A 19,524-nucleotide genomic window follows, 5' to 3' on the forward strand; every position below is an offset into this window, starting at 1 on the left:
TCCAATAATGGTGCCCAAACTGCAATACCAATGTTCCTAGGTACATGCCATTCTGGATTCCTTTAGCATACGTTGCCACAAAATTTTCATTAAATCTGATCTAATATATTTACTTGGGTAAAACCCCGTGTCTAAATTTCCATGAAATAAATGTATTTGAAGAATACAAATAAGACCCAACTGAAGAGTGTACTTCCCTTTTCAATGATACAAATAAGAAGTACTTGACGGCTGCTTTTAAGGTCTCAGACAGACTCACATGTACTCAGCAGCTGACCAGAACTACCATTGGGCACTAATCACAAGCTCCTGGATTCTAGCGCCCGGTAGTGCTCCCAACTCTGCGCCAAACTTTGTTAGAAATCATCACACTCGAAAACTCGAGCTTTTATGATCCACTGAACTTTCCTTCTTTCATATTCCAACCACAGATATCGTGCACACAACACAAGAAAAGAGCAATTATTCTGATTCTAAGATGATGTTCTGTTTTCTTAGGGAAGGGCGCCGTTTTGCTGTTTGCTTAAAAGAAATTGCTTTGTGGATTCTTCCGCGAGGGAAGGAACGCAACTGTTTCCTTGCTGCCAGAGTGGCCCACCAAAACATCTGTGCTCCAAACGGCATATATTATATCTTCAAAAATTCACATTAAGGTCTCAAATAAAGGTTAATTATTCTTGTGCCATCCCTTGTGCAAGAAGGAACTATTTTGCTTGGAACACACACTTCATTTTCTCTGAATAATGTACGTATGCAAGTCTCACAGGAATTGGAAAGCGAACTTATTTGTTCATTGTTTAAGCAAAGATATTTTAAGTGTTCCCCCAAAATTAGAATTGGTTTTGTTCTTCCCAACAACTGAGTCTGAGAGTTGGATTCTGTATTTATTTTACTTTCTAAAAGGAAGTACACTCGCTATTGATTCAGTACGGAGGGGTTTTTTTTTGTTTGGTTTGTTTGGTTTTGTTTTTTTACATGATAAGCTTATGTAAGTTTACATTTTTAAAATTCAATTTGATTAACAGCAAACTCTTAAAATGTCTGTTCATGATAAATCAGGGTTTTTTTTTTTAAACATTTCAAAAAAGGTAAAGGGAAAAAAATCCTTACAGGAAACTGGCCTCAAGTACACTGTGGATCTTCTGTTTAACAAAGAAAGAAGTCATAATATAATACAGCAAAAGGACATCAGAAAGAAAAAGTAAATATTTTCTGCGTAAAACCTGAAAGAATATTTATTATCCTAAGATGCTTTAGTTGCTTTTCCAAGGCCAGAAGTATGATCACAAGACTATTCATGTGGGTTCCTCAGATATTTAGTGTGCGATGATTCTTAAATGTTGCTGTGTAACTAATTTAAAAAAGAAAGTGTCTTACCACCTTCATTTTATTAAATTCTGTATTATTAAATTATTTATTAAATTAGTGTCAGTCATTTCCTCAGAGGCTTTCAGCAGTTATAAAGTGAGAGGTACAATATAGATAGATACTCAGTTAACTAAATGGGTTTTTAAAAATCCTTTAAATATTTTTTTAGAGAAGTTTTAGGTTCACAACAAAATTGAAAGGAAGTTATAGAGGTTTCCCATATAGTCCCTGCCCCCACACATGCAGAGCCTCCCTTATTATGAACATCACCCATGAGAATGGTTCATTTTTTAACAAGGAGAAACCTCCATGGACACATCATAGTCACCCCAAGTCAATAGTTTACCCACAGGTTCACTCTTAATAATGTACATTCTGTGGATTTGGACAAATGTTTAAATGACATATATCCATCATTATATCATATAAGTTCAACGTCTTAAAAATCCTCTGTGCTCTGCCTATTCTATTTGTGTCTCTTCACCCCTCCCCACCCTGGCAACCATTGATCTCTTTATCGTCTACCTAGTTTTGTCTTTTCCAGAATGCCATATAAGTGAAATCAAATAGTATGTAATCTTTCCAGATTGGCTTCTTTCACTTGGTAAAAGTTTAGTATACATTTCAACTTTTTTCATGTCTTCATGGTTTGATAATTCATTCTCTTTAGTGCTAAATAATATTACATTTGCTGCATACACCACAGTTTGTTTATCCAGGCATCCTAGCTGCTTCCAAGTTTTGACATTTATGAATAAAGCCATTCTAAACATCTACTGTGCAGGGTTTTGTGTGGACATAAATTTTCAACTCTGTCCAGTAAATACCAACTTTGATTGCTTGATTTTATGGTAAAGGACTGCATTCCTTATCAGATGTGTCCTTTGCAAAACTTTTCTTTCAGTCTGTGACTTGCCCTTTTTTTCTAAAGATTTTTTACTCTGTTTATTTATTTTTGAGAAATACAGAGAGCAGGGAGGGGCAGAGAGAGAAGGAGAGAGAGAATTCCAAGCAGGGTCCACACTGTCAGCGCAGAGCCCCATACGGGGCTGGAACACACAAACGTGAGATGGTGACCTGAGCCGAAATCAAAAGTTGGGCACTTAACTGACTGAGCCACCCATGCAACCCTGGATCTTGTCTTCTAATTCTCTTCATATTTGTCATTCACAAAGTACACCTTTTTTTTTTAATTTTAATAAAGTCCAGCTTATCAATTATTTCCTTCATGAATCATGTCTTTGATGTTGTATCTAAAAAGGCATCACCATAGATATTCTCCTATATTATTTTTAGGATTTTACAGTTTTTCACTTTAATCGAAACCTATGACCACAAAAATAGTTACATTTTTGTGAAGCGTGTAAGCTCTGTGTCTAGATTCTTTTTTTTTTTTTTTACATTTGTATATTTAGTTGTTCTAGCACCATTTGTTGAAGACATTGGCTTTACTCCATTGTATTGTCTTTCCTCCTTTGTCAAAGATCAATTGACTGTATTTAGATTCAGGTAGCATTTAATCTGTAGATCAAGTTGGTGAAAACTGAAATTTTGACAATATGGAATCTTCCCATCCTAGAACATGGAACATCTCTCCATTTGTTTCTTCTTTGATTTTTATGAAACTCATCAGAGTTTCATAGTATTCCTAATATAAATATTACATATATTATGTTAGATCTATATTAAATATTACATTTTTTGATGCTAATGCAAATGATATTGTGCTTTTAATTTTAATTTCCACTTGTTCATTATTCATATATAGGAAAACAAGTGACTTTTGTGTATTAACCTTGTATCCTGCAACCTTGCAGGATGACATGCTAGTTCCAGGAAGTTTTTTGTTGATTCTTTTGGATTTTCTGCAATCATGTCGTATGTAAACAGTTTTATGTTTTCTTCCCCCAAACCATAAGCTTTTTTATTTTCTTTTCTGGCTTTATTTTTTAGTGACAACTTTCAGTATGATGTTTAAAAGGATGGCAAAAGGGGACATCCTTGCCTTATATCTGATCTTAGTTTCTCACCATTAAGTATAATATTAACTGCATGTGTTTTGCACATAGTCTTTATCTATTTGAAAGTTTCTACTTCGACTTTACTGAGAACTTTTTATCATGAATAGTGATAGATTTTGTCAAATGCTCCTTCTCCATCTATTAATATTGTCATGTGATTTCTTTTTTTAGTCTCGGGATATAATAGACTACATTAATCGATTTTTGAATGCTTAACACATGAAGGGATTTGTCTCTAAAGCTTGAGCATTTTCACCAAACCTTGGGTGAAACACCAGAACAAGGAGTAGATTAATATAAAGTTCTGATCTTGATAAAACCAATATTCTACAGGTATTTTTCAGAATGTCTTTGTAGTGATCCAAGTTACAGGGTTATAAAGGGGTTACTGCAGAGAATTCAGAACAGGACCAGTGAATACTAATTATTCTGAAAAAATTAAAAGGCCGCAGTACTGGAATCAACTCCAACTTGTATCAGGGGAGGGGTGGAGACCAAGGAAGAAAAATTCTGTCACGGTCTTCAGATAAAGGCATTAAGAGACTGAAGTTTAACCACAAGGTTATAGAACATGCACCTTCTCCCACATATTACTACCAGGACCTCAGAATAACAATAGCAGATTGCAGGTGAAAAGCTATACGACACAGATTCTGAATGAAGAGGAGAACTTAGGGAACCCTGAAGTCAAAAGAGAAAACAAAAATAAGGGCACTGGGAGTATTTGAAGTCTATGGTACTTGGAGCTATAGGAAACATTAAAAACTTCTCAGCTTCTACTCAGATTGAATTGTCTGACTTTATCACCATGACATCAATCATGACGTTACAAGCCTATTTACTTCAATTCCGATTACCTGACAAATCATTATCCGGCTTTCAACAAATATAAACAAAACATGTCAAAAGCCAAGACAAAATACAGTCTGCAGAGAAAGAGAAATCATCAGAACCACACTCAAATGTGACACAGATGTTGAATTTATCAGACAGGAATTTAAGCTAACTGTAATTAATATATTATGGATTCTAATGGAATGAATACATACAATGAAAGTACATATGGGTCATGTAAGCAGAGAGATGGAAACTATAAAAGAATCAAAAGGAACCTGCAGAAATAAAAAAATGCAAGAACAGAAATGAAGAATGCTTTTGAAGGGCTCATCAGTAAATGTGGCACAGCAGAGTTCAATGAACTTGAAGAAAGGTCAACAGAAACTTTGCAAACTGAAACTCAAGGGAACAAAGTATGAAAAAAAATAATAATAACCCAGAATAGAACATTGGAGATCGGTGGGAAATTTTCAAAAGGTATAATGTGTACATATTTGGACTACCAGAAGGAGAAGGAAAAGAGAACAGAGCAAAAGAAATATTAAAGAGAAATAATGGCCAAGAATGTTGGAAAATTATAACAAATACTAAACCACAGATCCACAAACCAGCTTGGAGAACATGAAGCAGGGTAAAAAAAAAAAAAAAAAAAAAAAAAAAAACTTCACAAACTTTGCATGTTCTATTTAAAATGAAGAAAGAGGAAGATGGCGGCCTAGGAGGACGCTGGGCTCACCGCGTGTCCTGCTGATCACTTAGATTCCACCTACACCTGCCTAAATAACCCAGAAAACCGCCAGAGGATTAGCAGAACGGAGTCGCCGGAGCCAAGCGCAGACGAGAGGCCCACGGAAGAGGGTAGGAAGGGCGGAGAGGCGGTGCGCGCTCCACGGACTGGCGGGAGGGAGCCGGGGCGGAGGGGTGGCTCGCCGGCCAAGCAGAGCCCCCAAGTCTGCCTTGCAAAAAGCGAAGGGGCCTGACGGACTGTGTTCCCACAGCAAGCGCGACTTAGTGTCTGGGAGGTCATAAGTTAACAGCTCTGCTCAGAAAGCGGGAAGGCTGGAGGACAAAGGGAAGGAGAGCTGCTGAGCCCCCTGACGACAGAGCTCAGTTTGGTGGGGAACAAAGGCGCTCACCAGCGCCATCTCCCCCGCCCATCCCCCAGCCAAAACCCCAAAGAGAACCAGTTGCTGCCAGGGAACTTGCTCGCTCCGCGCAAACACCCAATTCTGCGCTTCTGCGGAGCCAAACCTCCGGCAGCGGATCTGACTCCCTCCTGCTGCCACAGGGCCCCTCCTGAAGTGGATCACCTAAGGAGAAGTAAGCTAAGCCTGCCCCTCCTGCCCCTGTGCACCTTGCCTACCCACCCCAGCTAAGACGCCAGATCCCCAGCATCACAAGCCTGGCAGTGTGCAAGTAGCCCAGACGGGCCACCCCACCCCACAGTGAATCCCACCCCTAGGAGAGGGGAAGAGAAGGCATACACCAGTCTGACTGTGGACACAGCGGTGGGCTGGGGGCAGACATCAGGTCTGACTGCGGCTCCGCCCACCAACTCCAGTTATACACCACAGCACAGGGGAAGTGCCCTGCAGGTCCTCACCACGCCAGGGACTATCCAAAATGACCAAGCAGAAGAATTCCCCTCAGAAGAATCTCCAGGAAATAACAACAGCTAATGAGCTGACCAAAAAGGATTTAAATAATATAACAGAAAGTGAATTTAGAATAATAGTCATAAAATTAATCGCTGGGCTTGAAAACAGTATAGCTGACAGCAGAGAATCTCTTGCTACAGAGATCAAGGGACTAAGGAACAGTCACGAGGAGCTGAAAAACGCTTTAAACGAAATGCATAACAAAATGGAAACCACCACGGCTCGGATTGAAGAGGCAGAGGAGAGAATAGGTGAACTAGAAGATAAAGTTATGGAAAAAGAGGAAGCTGAGAAAAAGAGAGAGAAAAAAATCCAGGAGTATGAGGGGAAAATTAGAGAACTAAGTGATACACTAAAAAGAAATAATCTACGCATAATTGGTATCCCAGAGGAGGAAGAGAGAGGGAAAGGTGCTGAAGGGGTACTTGAAGAAATAATAGCTGAGAACTTCCCTGAAGTGGGGAAGGAAAAAGGCATTGAAATCCAAGAGGCACAGAGAACTCCCTTCAGACGTAACTTGAATCGATCTTCTGCACGACATATCATAGTGAAACTGGCAAAATACAAGGATAAAGAGAAAATTCTGAAAGCAGCAAGGGGTAAACGTGCCTAACATATAAAGGGAGACCTATAAGACGCGTGACTGATCTCTCTTTTGAAACTTGGCAGGCCAGAAAGAATTGGCACGAGATTTTCAGTGTGCTAGACAGAAAAAATATGCAGCCGAGAATCCTTTATCCAGCAAGTCTGTCATTTAGAATAGAAGGAGAGATAAAGGTCTTCCCAAACAAACAAAAACTGAAGGAATTTGTCACCACTAAACCAGCCCTACAAGAGATCCTAAGGGGGACCCTGTGAGACAAAGTACCAGAGACATCACTACAAGCATAAAACATACAGACATCACAATGACTCTAAACCCATATCTTTCTAGAATAACACTGAATGTAAATGGATTAAATGCGCCAACCAAAAGACATAGGGTATCAGAATGGATAAAAAAACAAGACCCATCGACTTGCTGTCTACAAGAGACTCATTTTAGACCTGAGGACACCTTTAGATTGAGAGTGAGGGGATGGAGAACTATTTATCATGCTACTGGAAGCCAAAAGAAAGCTGGAGTAGCCATACTTCTATCAGACAAACTAGACTTTCAATTAAAGGCTGTAACAAGAGATGAAGAAGGACATTATATAATAGTGACAGGGTCTATCCATCAGGAAGAGCTAACAATTATAAATGTCTATGCGCCGAATACCGGAGCACCCAAATATATAAAACAATTACTCATAAACATAAGCAACCTTATTGAGAAGAATGTGGTAATTGCAGGGGACTTTAACACCCCACTTACAGAAATGGATAGATCATCTAGACACACAGTCAATAAAGAAACAAGGGCCCTGAATGAGACATTGGATCAGATGGCTTGACAGATATATTTAGAACTCTGCATCCCAAAGCAACAGAATATACTTTCTTCTCGAGTGCACATGGAACATTCTCCAAGATAGATCATATACTGGGTCACAAAACAGCCCTTCATAAGTTTACAAGAATTGAAATCATACCATGCATACTTTCAGACCACAATGCTATGAAGCTTGAAATCAACCACAGAAAAAACTCTGGAAAACCTCCCAAAGCATGGAGGTTAAAGGACACCCTACTAACGAATGAGTGGGTCAACCAGGCAATTAGAAAAGAAATTTAAAAATATATGGAAACAAACGAAAATGAAAATACAACAATCCAAACGCTTTGGGACGCAGCGAAGGCAGTCCTGAGAGGAAAATACGTTGCAATCCAGGCCTATCTCAAGAAACAAGAAAAATCCCAAATACAAAATCTAACAGCACACCTAAAGGAAATAGAAGCAGAACAGCAAAGGCAGCCTAAACCCAGCAGCAGAAGAGAAATAATAAAGATCAGAGCAATAATAAACTATTTAGAATCTAAAAAAACTATAGAGCAGATCAACGAAACCAAGAGTTGGTTTTTTGAAAAAATAAACAAAATTGACAAACCTCTCGCCAGGCTTCTCAAAAAGAAAAGGGAGATGACCCAAATAGATAAAATCATGAATGAAAATGGAATTATTACAACCAATCCCTCAGAGATACAAACAATTGTCAGGGAATACTATGAAAAATTATATGCCAACATTTGGACAACCTGGAAGAAATGGATAAATTCCTGAACACCCACACTCTTCCAAAACTCAATCAGGAGGAAATAGAAAGCTTGAACAGACCCATAACCAGCGAAGAAATTGAACCAGTTATCAAAAATCTCCCAACAAATAAGAGTCCAGGACCAGATGGCTTCCCAGGGGAGTTCTACCAGACATTTAAAGCAGAGATAATACCTATCCTTCTCAAGCTATTCCAAGAAATAGAAAGGGAAGGAAAACTTCCAGACTCATTCTATGAAGCCAGTATTACTTTGATTCCTAAACCAGACAGAGACCCAGTAAAAAAAGAGAACTACAGGCCAATATCCCTGATGAATATGGATGCCAAAATTCTCAATAAGATATTAGCAAATCGAATTCAACGGCATATAAAAAGAATTATTCACCATGATCAAGTGGGATTCATTCCTGGGATGCAGGGCTGGTTCAACATTCGCAAATCAATCAACGTGATACATCACATTAACAAAAAAAAAGAGAAAAACCATATGATCCTGTCAATCGATGCAGAAAAGGCCTTTGACAAAATCCAGCACCCTTTCTTAATAAAAACCCTTGAGAAAGTCGGGATAGAAGGAACATACTTAAAGATCATAAAAGCCATTTATGAAAAGCCCACAGCTAACATCATCCTCAACGGGGAAAAATTGAGAGCTTTTTCCCTGAGATCAGGAACATGACAGGGATGCCCACTCTCACCGCTGTTGTTTAACATAGTGCTGGAAGTTCTAGCATCAGCAATCAGACAACAAAAGGAAATCAAAGGCATCAAAATTGGCAAAGATGAAGTCAAGCTTTCGCTTTTTGCAGATGACATGATATTATACGTGGAAAATCCGATAGACTCCACCAAAAGTCTGCTAGAACTGATCCATGAATTCAGCAAAGTTGCAGGATACAAAATCAATGTACAGAAATCAGTTGCATTCTTATACCCTAACAATGAAGCAACAGAAAGACAAATAAGGAAACTGATCCCATTCACAATTGCACCAAGAAGCATAAAATACCTAGGAATAAATCTAACCAAAGATGTAAAGGATCTGTATGCTGAAAACTATAGAAAGCTTATGAAGGTAATTGAAGAAGATTTAAAGAAATGGAAAGACATTCCCTGCTCATGGATTGGAAGAATAAATATTGTCAAAATGTCAATACTATCCAAAGCTATCTACACATTCAATGCAATCCCAATCAAAATTGCACCAGCATTCTTCTCGAAACTAGAACAAGCAATCCTAAAATTCATATGGAACCACAAAAGGCCCCGAATAGCCAAAGTAATTTTGAAGAAGAAGACCAAAGCAGGAGGCATCACAATCCCAGACTTTAGCCTCTACTACAAAGCTGTCATCATCAAGACAGCATGGTATTGGCACAAAAACAGACACATAGACCAATGGAATAGAATAGAAACCCCAGAACTAGACCCACAAACGTATGGCCAACTCATCTTTGACAAAGCAGGAAAGAACATCCAATGGAAAAAAGACAGTCTCTTTAACAAATGGTGCTGGGGAACTGGACAGCAACATGCAGAAGGTTGAAACTAGACCACTTTCTCACACCATTCACAAAAATAAACTCAAAATGGATAAAGGACCTGAATGTGAGACAGGAAACCATCAAAACCTTAGAGGAGAAAGCAGGAAAAGACCTCTCTGACCTCAGCCGTAGCAATCTCTTACTCGACACATCCCCAAAGGCAAGGGAATTAAAAGCAAAAGTGAATTACTGGGACCTTATGAAGATAAAAAGCTTCTGCACAGCAAAGGAAACAACCAACAAAACTAAAAGGCAACCAACGGAATGGGAAAAGATATTTGCAAACGACATATCGGACAAAGGGCTAGTATCCAAAATCGATAAAGAGCTCAGCAAACTCCACACCCGAAAAGCAAATAACCCAGTGAAGAAATGGGCAGAAAACATGAATAGACACTTTTCTAAAGAAGACATCCGGATGGCCAACAGGCACATGAAAAGATGTTCAGCGTCGCTCCTTATCAGGGAAATACAAATCAAAACCACACTCAGGTATCACCTCACGCCAGTCAGAGTGGCCAAAATGAACAAATCAGGAGACTATAGATGCTGGAGAGGATGTGGAGAAACGGGAACCCTCTTGCACTGTTGGTGGGAATGCAAATTGGTGCAGCCGCTCTGGAAAGCAGTGTGGAGGTTCCTCAGAAAATTAAAAATAGACCTACCCTATGGCCCAGCAATAGCACTGCTAGGAATTTATCCAAGGGACACAGGAGTACTGATGCATAGGGGCACTTGTACCCCAATGTTCATAGCAGCACTCTCAACAATAGCCAAATTATGGAAAGAGCTTAAATGTCCATCAACTGATGAATGGATAAAGAAATTGTGGTTTATATACACAATGGAATACTACGTGGCAATGAGAAAAAATGAAATATGGCCTTTTGTAGCAACGTGGATGGAACTGGAGAGTGTGATGCTAAGTGAAATAAGCCATACAGAGAAAGACAGATACCATATGGTTTCACTCTTATGTGGATCCTGAGAAACTTAACAGGAACCCATGGGGGAGGGGAAGGAAAAAAAAAAAAAAAAAGAGGTTAGAGTGGGAGAGAGCCAAAGCATAAGAGACTGTTGAGAACTGAGAACAAACTAAGGGTTGATGGGGGGTGGGAGGGAGGAGAGGGTGGGTGATGGGTATTGAGGAGGGCACCTTTTGGGATGAGCACTGGGTGTTGTATGGAAACCAATTTGACAATAAATTTCATATATAAATTAAAAAAAATAAAAATAAAAAAATTAAAAATAAAAAAAATAAATAAATAAAATAAAATGAAGAAAGAAATCACAAAGAGGAAGTACTGAAGGAAGTCAGAGGACTCAAAATATTTTATATAGAGGAACTGTGACATAAATTACACTGGAGTCTTCTCAGAAACCATGCAATCAAGAAGAAAGTGAAGTAAAATATTTAAAGTTTTGAGAGAACGTTCCCTAGAATTCTATAGTCAGATAAATGATCCTTCAAGATTGAAAGAGCAATCAAGAAATTAAAACTGAAAGGGTTCATTTCTAGGAGACCTGCATCTCCAAGCAATGTTAAAAGAAATCCTTTAAGCAGAAGAAAATCAATACAGGTTAGTAACTTGGATTTATGTATAAGAAGAGAGTACTAGAGACGGAATACATGAAGATACAATGCATTTTTAAAAACTGTACTATGCTGGGGCGCCTGGGTGGCGCAGTCGGTTAAGCGTCGGACTTCAGCCAGGTCACGATCTCGCGGTCCGTGAGTTCGAGCCCCGCGTCAGGCTGGGCTGATGGCTCGGAGCCTGGAGTCTGTTTCCGATTCTGTGTCTCTCTCTCTCTCTCTCTCTGCCCCTCCCCCGTTCATGCTCTGTCTCTCTCTGTCCCAAAAATAAATAAATGTTAAAAAAAAAAAAAAACTTAAAAAAAAAATAAAACATAAAGATTGTCAGATTACAAAAAACAGGACTTGGGGCACCTGGATGGCTCAGTCAGTTAGGCATCATGCTCTTGATTTCAGCTCAGGTCATGATCTCAAGGTCCTGAGATGGAGCCCGACATTGAACTCTATGCAGAACATGGAGCCTGCATGAGATATCTCTCTCTCTCTCTCTCTCTCTCTCCCTCCCCTTCTACCCCTCTCTCCCTCCCTCCGCTCCTCTCCCTCCCTTGTGCTTTCTCTCTAATAAAAAAGAAAAACGGGACCCAACCAACCCTATTGTCTACCAGAAATGAATTTTAAATATAAAGACAAAGATAGGTTAAAAGCTAAGATGGGGAGGGGCATCTGGGTGGCTCAGTTAAACATCCAACTCTCTTGGTTTTGGCTCAGGTCATGATTTCACCATTCACGGGTTCGAGCCTCCTTAAGCTCTGTGCTGACAGCAAGGAGCCTCCTTAGGATTCTCTCTCTCCCTCTCTCTCTCTCTATCAAAATAAATAAATAAACTAAAAAATTTTAAATATAAAAATTTTTAAAAAAAGCTAAGATGGGAAAGGTAGACCATGCTGACACAAATCAAGAGGAGGCTAGAATATCTCTACTAATTTCAGACAAAGTATAATTCAGAAAGACGAAGATAATCTGGCATAATGAGCAGCATTGCATAATGATAAAGTGGGCAATTCTCCAAGAAGACATAACAAATATAAACATGTATATACCCCCAAAAAAGTGTCAAAATAGCTAGTAGTATATGCCTAAAAAAAGAGTGTCAAAATAGCTGGTTCAAAAATGGATAGACCCATATCATCCCAGAATGAAACAAAAAGATAAATAATATTCTGGGATATAGCTGACTTGAAAGACTGAAAACTTTAGGCTGTATATTGTATTCAAAACACGGATATAAAACAAATCTAATATATGTTATGAGGAAAAGATCATCTAGCAATATGTATAAAAGCTGTTGTTTTAAAACATTATCTAACTTTGCTATCTCAACCTAGGAATTACCATGATGAAATAGATTTAAAAAAATAGGAACAAGCAACTGCTAATTTTCCCACATTATCATGGAAAATTACATAACTCAAAATAAGTATCATTTGTTCTGAATAATTTTAGAGACAAATTTAATTAACTAACAAAACCACCCAAGTGGATTTTTAAAAATAATTTAAATGCCAATTGTTTTTAATAACATGGTAATTTTGGTGAATTTAGATTAACATCTGGCCAATTTGTTACAGGCAGTCACACATAATGTCAAAATGATGCAAGTAAATCTTCTCTTCTTCCTATCCTAAATGTCATGTCTATCTGTAACCAAGGTAAAGGCTAAAATAACTTTCCAGTAATTGTAAGAAAAAAATACATACACACACAACTTATCATAAGTGTATTATGAACTAAAACCGAAGCAGGGAATACTAAGCAATGAACAAAAGCAAAAGGTTATCTAGCTTGAAGACAAACACCAGTATCAGCAAAATATCTGGATACTTTAAGTCTTGAGCAAGCTGCAACATACATTAGTTAAATTCGCACCTTTCTTTATGTTTAAAGAAATACAATATATTTGATGTGTTTAGGGAATTTAAATGCTCACTAAAAAAAAAAAAAAAAAATACTGAGGGGCACCTAGGTGGCTCAGTTGGTTGAGCATCCGACTTCAGCTTGGGTCACAATATCACAACTCGTGACTTTGAGCCCCACATTGAGCCCCGTGTAGGGCTCTGTGCTGACAGCTCAGAGCCCGGAGCCTGCTTCGGATTCTGTGCCTCCTTCTCTCTCTGCGCCTCCCCTGCTCACACTCTGTCTCTCTCAAAAATAAATAAACATTAAAAAAATAAAATAAAAAATATTGAGATACTATCAAAATAACCACACTGGAGGTGGGGGGAGGTAAAAATTTTTTAAAAAATCTGGCTTCTAGAAAAAAATATATATATTTCTGCAATTTAAGATTCAAAAGAACAACAGAACCAATCCAATGAAAATAACATATCTGACCTATAACACAGTTGTTAAGATCGAACTCCAAAAGCTGCAGAGAGAAAAGTAAAATAGGTCAAGGAAGATAAGAGATATGGAGGACAGAAGCAGCATTTCCAACATACATCTAAACAAGAAGAGAACAGCGCAAAATGAAGGTAGAGCAATACTGGAGAAAAAAAAATGAAATTCTCAAGGACAGATAAAAAGCTCCACAAATGTATAGATGAAAGTATAACTTATACCCAATAGAAGAGAAGAGAATAAAAAGACATTCACAGACACAGTGTGCTTAACAGCCACTCCTCAAAAGAAAAAATGGAAGTGAAAAAAGGGAACAGATACCTTCAAAGGCTTCAGAAAAGTAAGGATAACTGTCAATCTGGAGTTATACGTGCAGCCAAACTAACAAGAATGAGGGAGAAATATAGTTTAAAAGGGAAAAGTTTACCACTATCTGTCATAAAAGAAACTTCCAAAAGATATACTGTAGGAAGAAGAAAGATAACTCCACCACAAAGAAAGTAAGCACTGCAAAATGAAACAATGAGCAAAGAAATTGTTAAACAAGTACACGGATCCTAAAAATACTGTCTGTATAAAACAATGTTATCGTAAAACATAAATAACATTTATAATAATGTTTTCGTTTGGATTCACTTTTTAAAATTTTTTTTTTAACGTTTATTTATTTTTGAGATAGACAGAGAGAGACAGAGCATGAACAGGGGAGGGGCAGAGAGAGAGAGGGAGACACAGAATCTGAAACAGGCTCCAGGCTCTGAGCTGTCAGCACAGAGCCTGACGCGGGGCTCAAACTCATGGACCCTGAGATCATGACCTGAGCCGAAGTCAGACGCTTAACCGACCAAGCCACCCAAGCGCCCCTGGATTCACTTTTGTAACAAGTGTTTCGGGTGGGGGAGTCTGAGTTGCGCGGATGAAGGTCTGGGTTCTTGGATTCCCCACTTAACAATTTACATGAGGATCTGTGCTGAAATAAAGCAGCCAGAAGGCAAGTAGCAAGCACAAAGTGTCTCAAGGACAGTACACTCTCAGGATGGGAGAAGGGGCAGGCCCAGAGGTGGCAAGTGCCCTAAGGCTACAAGGGTCCTTTCCCTTTGTGTAAGCAGGGTCTTGTCTCTTAGGGTGTTCTCTAAGGGAGTCTGCTTTCTGTCATTTGGGGGACTCCACCCACAGGTTTTGGGGGGGGCGTGGTGGTGGTGGAATTTTTTACCCTATTAGGTTTGTACCAGAACTGTCATGGCAGCCTTTGTCTGTGGAGGGGCATAGGGGCTATAACTAACAATGCAAAGGCATTACGTAGAATGATAAGGGCTACCCTGGGGCTGAGGGGAAAGAGATGAGCTCTGGACCCATGGCTCTACACCTTGTAGCTCTTGGTCTTTTAGTCCCAGGGTCTTGGAAGCCACAGGATCAGGTTGTGTCCTCAGGCTTCTGAGGTATAACATATTTATCACCATCCTTGCCTCCAGCCCTTGTCGTTCACATTTTCCTCTCAAGGACTTGGGACTCTGCCTCAGGATGTTCCTTCCACTGCTGTACCAGACTTCTACCTAACAAAAGGACAAAACTAGAGCACGAGACAATATTAACAGTAAAGGGATCAAAGTGTGAGTTCCTAAGGTCCAACGTATATTAGCTAAATTTGAAAACATTTTTTTTCCTGGTGTTTTACAGTGGGGACTAAGCTGTTCATTTACTATTCCTTAATTAATTAAATAAGCACACTAAATGTTAAAAAAAATTAGCCTTAATCACCAAAAATATGTTTGTAATTCTCAAATCAGTATATCAAATGAATAAAGCTTAAAGCTAATAACAAAAAATTAATCAACTCGTAAAATTAAAAAAAAAGATAATGAAAGAGCATAAAAAATATGGAAGACCTAACAATCACAATAACTGCAAATGTAACAAAAAAAGTGTCTCTGTAGAGACAGATTATCAGATTAGATTGTAAAAGGAATAAAGAAAACACTGAACATTCAGCTATCTGTTTCTTCTCAGAGGTACATCCATGAATAGTTAGGAAAAGTTAGAAGCAAAAAAGTAGAAAAAGAAAAAAAACAAAAACAAAAAATAGTAGCCAAAAGAAACTGTAGTAGCTACATATCACTCTCAGACAAAAGATTTTAGATTTTAGGACACTCAATCAGCTCTATTAGAAATAACCCTATATAATAATTTTTTAATGTTGAATTCACCAGAGATATACGATAGTTCTTAACTTGTATTCACCTAATGAAATATTTACAGCAAAACTTATAAGACTACAGGGAAAACAGACAAACCTACTATTGTAATGAAGTATGTCAACACACTTCTGTTATTAATAAGAGAAATAAAGATAGGGACTAGTAAATACTTGGAATATTTGAATAGACCCCTGCCTTGGCTCCCGTTTTCCCACAGAATGAAAACAAATTTTTGTCAGGGCCTACGCCTTGCTTGGACTCCCCCCTCTCCTACCTTTCGTTCAACCTCATCTTACATGACTCCCTCCCTTATTCAGATCACTCCAGTTGTCACGCCTCAAATGTGAGGAATGCTTCCATGCTGGTGTTCCCTCTGTGAAGAACAATCTCCAAGGTGACTTCCTTTCCTTGCTCAGACGGTAAGTCCTCAATGATCACCCTCTTTAAAATGCAGTGCACAACCCTGCCAGCATTCTTGACTCCAGATATCCCTTACTCTGGCTTTTTTTTTCTTTTTTTCTTTTTTTCTTTTTTTTTTTTTTTTTAGTACCTACCTCATTCTAGCATACTAGTAAGGTTCCTTTCTTTTCCCCCCGTTTACTGTTAAGGGTCTTCCTCTCCACCTCCTGCTTGAATGTAAATTGTGTAAGAGAAGCAATCCGTGTTTGCCTCAGGCATGTGTAGGAAGCACTTAGAATAGTGCGTGGCACATGAAACGTATTCAGTAAATATTTGTTGACTGAATGAAAGGACCTTGTGATGACAAGGTTAAGCCCAGTAAAAAGGATGGAAAGATCAAGGCCAAAGAATTTTCCACCAGGAATTCAATTTTAAGAAATGACAAGCAGGAAAAAAATGCTGGAAATCAGTTAGCAAAGCTGAAATCATGCCAGTGTGAGACATCTGTTGTGTGGTCATCTGCTGCTTCATTTGCTGTTTAGTTGTCGGGCTAAGAAGAAATAATGCTGGAAGAATCTAGGATACCTGAGGACTTCTAGGTATAGCTAACTCAATTTTGAATGCATAGCCCAGGTCTTACAGTGATGGACACATCACAGTGCCTTGTGTATAGGAATATACAACCTAATGTCAGAGAAATCTTTACCAGAAAAAAAGAAAAAAACAACAACAACAACAACAACAAAAAAAACGTAAATCAAAATAAGTAGCAATTTATCTAAATGTATTAACAGGTATTTTTTATTTCTTTTTTTATTTTAGAGAGAGAGAGAGAGTGTGTGTGTACAAGCAGGGGAGAGGGGCAGAGGGAGAGAGAGAGAATCCCTAGCAGCCTCCACACTCAGTGCAGATTCCTAGGCCAGGCTCAATCCCTCGCCCCTGGGATCATGACCTGAGCTGAAATTAAGAGTGCAATGCTCAACCTAATGAGCCACTAAGGTGTCCATAAACTATCTTTTTCACAGTAAAAGCATAACTATACTGAAAAACAAGGCATATCAAATGTTATAAAATACCTAGGTGTGTATCTATCTCAAATTAAAAAAAAAATTACAGTCTACAAGTACAAAAGGATTCAAATTAGTTCTTTTGAGAGGAAATAGTCTGCTGAAACATGTACCACACACTAGAATTTACCAATTACTTTGCAAGGCAGATAATTCCTTGATATCCAGCTCTAATTTTTATTGACACAGTGACGTACGATTCTTTAATTCGGGTTAATCTTTAATCTCATACATTTCTTTCCTTTTCTAATGCCCTGTTTTGTAGACTCATCTATTCTTCCAAAAGTATGGCAATAATTCAACCTCCCCCTCCAGTACATAACTGGGAAATGTAAATAACTAAGTTAACTGCTTCAGATCTGTAGCATCCAGCACTAAAATCCTTCTAATGTTAACATTGTGAGGAGAAGACCAAGGGAAGAGACTGTGAACAGAGAATGTTTTAACAATGTTTGGCCACTATACAAGACTTAAGATGAGAGTGTCTCCAGGGATCCCAGGATGGTTGTCTCTATAGAAGATTTCATAATTCTGGTAATTTTGTCAAGTTCATTGGACAGGCTTGGCTTTAAAAGATATTTGTGGAATTAGACAGTAATCACAATTGGCAAAAATGCCTAGTTTCAAAAATACATTCCTTATCTGTCTTTTAAAGCTTTTTCTTTGTCATTATTTTTTACAGCTGAAAATTCCTATATCAGGAAAAAATGAGGTATTCTGTGTCTTACTTTAGAACTCACATGAAAATGATCTTTTTCTTGGATTTTTCCCCCAATGTGTCACATTTATAGCACAGTGGTAGTTTCTGTCATTCTAGAAGATGCTATTTTACTACTTAATGTTTATGGTTCTCTGTTTCCACACCACACAAACAGACACATTCATGATGGCAAATAGAAAAAAAAAGATTAACATTTTTATGTGCATTTTTTTGTTATGTGACATATTTTTAAAAGTTACAGTAAGGTGAATGAAGGAAGTACATACCAAATTTGGTACATCATTATTAAAGTATATATTTTTAAGTCTAAAAGGGAATGTTTTCTACAATAGTTTGTAATTCTCTCATTATTAGATGAATATATGGAAAAAGATTTAAATTATATCCTAAAAGCAAAGACATAATCAACTATAGTTGCCATTATTGTATGTGCCACAAAGACATCTAAAAATGCTGCCATTTTTTTTTTTTAATTTTTTTTTTTTTCAACGTTTATTTATTTTTGGGACAGAGAGAGACAGAGCATGAACGGGGGAGGGGCAGAGAGAGAGGGAGACACAGAATCGGAAACAGGCTCCAGGCTCTGAGCCATCAGCCCAGAGCCTGACGCGGGGCTCGAACTCACGGACCGCGAGATCGTGACCTGGCTGAAGTCGGACGCTTAACCGACTGCGCCACCCAGGCGCCCCAAAATGCTGCCATTTTTAAAAAAACAACATGGAACTATAAAAAAATGACACATTTTGATGTGATACTCAAAGTGATTTCAAATATATGTTAGAATACATATTTTTATATGTGTATTTTAGATCTTAGTGCTAAAATGGTCATGTCTTCACAGTATTTAAAAACATTTTTTAATGTTTATTTACTTTTTTAGAGAGAGAAAATGTGGGAAGAGGGGCGAAGACAGAGAGAGAGAATCCCAAGCAGGCTCTGCACTGTCAGCACAGAGCCCAACACCGGGCTTGATCCCACAAAGCATGAGTTCATGACCTGAGCCAAAGCCATGAGTCAGATGCCAAACTGACTGAGCCACCCAGGTGTCCCTCATCTGCACTGTTTTATGTGGAGGTGATTGCATGAAATTCAGCAAATATTAATAGTAATTACATATTGTTGGAGGATACAGATATTTTTAACAGTAATTATGATGAATAAAACATATTTCCTCCTCATAGTACTGGGAAGTAGGTTGAAGATATTTTGAACAGTATCCTTTTTTTTTTTTTTTTTAATTTGAGAGATAGAGAGAGGGAGAACCACTGGGGGAGGTGCAGAGGGAGAGGGAGAGAGAGAATCTGAAGTGAAATTAATGAACCAACTCTTCCCTGCTAGAGATAAATTTGCTAGGGAATTGGATATGAAAATTTGGGGAGGATATTCTGCCTCCACCAGTGATAGAGTGGCTTGTATCTGAACTTTCCTCCCACAAACAACAATCATAATTGCTGAGGGATAAATAAATACAATGAGCAGTTTTCTGGAAGCACTGGAGAATAACCAGAACCCGGCAGAAAATACTGAGGAGTCACCATTTGGAAAATGGAAATGTCACTGGATGAGTTTCCCAATTTTTTTTTTT

The sequence above is a fragment of the Herpailurus yagouaroundi genome, unplaced genomic scaffold (assembly GCF_014898765.1).
Source record: "Herpailurus yagouaroundi ecotype Mexico unplaced genomic scaffold, PumYag 100, whole genome shotgun sequence".
Taxonomy (NCBI): domain Eukaryota; kingdom Metazoa; phylum Chordata; class Mammalia; order Carnivora; family Felidae; genus Herpailurus; species Herpailurus yagouaroundi.